At 42.1% G+C, this 1,856-nt stretch overlaps 1 pseudogene; it reads right to left on the bottom strand.

Moving 5' to 3' along the window:
• Nucleotides 1-290: 290 nt before the first annotated feature.
• Nucleotides 291-1,307, bottom strand: LOC124619810 (annotated as a pseudogene).
• Nucleotides 1,308-1,856: the final 549 nt, after the last annotated feature.

Below are 1,856 nucleotides of genomic sequence, written 5' to 3'. Positions count from 1 at the left end.
TTTATTTTATGAAAACTGTACAATAAGTCATTTACCACTAAAGGTAAGAAAAATGGTATGTTGCTCTGAACCCACTGCTTTCACTAGACAAGAAACAGGCACAATTCTTAAGTTTTACACAGTATCCCAGCATAATTACCCCTCTTCAGTCGAGACCTATCCAATGATACTTTAACACAAGTTCAGTTGTTCAAAAAACAAATGTTTCACATTGTTTGTTCCACTTGTCCTCCCAAGATGTCACACATTAAATAACAAATTTAAATCTCATGTACCACTTTGTCTGTTTCTCAAACAAGAGGGTAACTTGCAGAACTTGCAATTCCACAGTTGTTATCACGGTTCCTTGCCATTTTAGTATAACCATCTTCACCTCACTCTGGTCCCCAAGAATTCTTCACCAACCAGTACTGAACACCATCCTCTGTTGTCCTATAACCGACAGCAAGCACTCCATGGTCAAGGCTCTCAGAACTGTACTGTGGCTCATAGTAAACTCCTTTAAAATAAAATTGGAATGAATCATGCCCCGCATCAAGTACAGAAATTGGACCAACTGTAGCCACAGCAACTTTAAGTTGCTCTTCATCACCCTCTGGAATATCTAAAAAGCCAGTATCATCCGCTCCTACATCAATGCGTTTGAATCTGCGCTTGTCATCATCACCTTCATATGGATACGATTCTTCCGTATAAATTCGACGGTTATCTCTAACGTAAGTAAATGCCTGATCCATCAGGTCACCATTTCAGCATTGATTTCCATATTTGTGAGAACAATCTATCAGGTATCGTTCACTCAGGGAAGTCAGATAGCCTGGTTTCCTGCAATGTTGTCCTTCCAACGCATCTGTCGAACTGAACGCCCACCACGAACCACATGATCCTTGATTTTTAACTTCAGTAACTGCACCATGTTTCCTCCAGTCCATATAGGGCGGTACATTTACATTTTGCAGGTGGAATGAAAGTTGATCCTCTTATACTAAGAGATTCCCTCAATCTTGCATTATGAGTTTTATTAAAGCCATTGTATGTTGCAACGAATTCATGAGCCAGCAGATCACCGAACTTGTTTCACTCGAGCTGGTACGATACTTCCCCTCGTTCGAACGCAGCATTGTGTTGGGCAATTTTTTTTTGTTTTCCATAAAAATTTTCATTCTGAATTTTTCTTCAATAGGACTCAAGTACTTTTTTTCCATGTTTCAGCTTGAAAGTATTCGACTCTTCCAGAAAGCGATCGAAAAACGCAACTGCTTGCGCTCCCGCAACAATACATAACAGCATCACGTACGCTTTCATCGTGGCAATGCAACAAAGAAATGAAAAAAAGATATAGATAAACTTCACAGTTCTCAATACAGCTACTTGTTCCCACACGAAACTATCAGCCAACTGCCACTCAGCTATCAGGGCGGACACAATTGCATACAATACTGTGTTCACTCATGTTCAGAAAAAAAGAACTCCTTGGACGTTCACATACACAGGACATGTACATTAGTATCTTTTGTGGAAATGATTAGTGTTTGAACCATGCCGGCCCGCGGGTTAAAGGTCAACATCGATATCAGGGCGCAACACCACCTACCGGTAAAGTCTGACTGCGACCCTCATTGCCGTAAAATCAGTGAATTTGAAAGGGGGGGCATTATTGGCATGAGATAATGTGATGCATCCATCCGGAAACTGTCAGTGAAACGGGCATGTGCAGGAGGCTCACGAAAGGCCGTAGAACACGACGAGATGGGTAACGTCGCACCACCCATACAACCCCCAGAGAAGATCGACGCCTCATTCGAATGGCATTGCAGGACAGATCTGCGTTCTCTTCAGCTCTGGCGCCACAGTGG

Source organism: Schistocerca americana, chromosome 6 (genome assembly GCF_021461395.2).
Source record: "Schistocerca americana isolate TAMUIC-IGC-003095 chromosome 6, iqSchAmer2.1, whole genome shotgun sequence".
NCBI lineage: Eukaryota > Metazoa > Arthropoda > Insecta > Orthoptera > Acrididae > Schistocerca > Schistocerca americana.
This window is presented reverse-complemented; position numbering and strand designations above follow the sequence as displayed.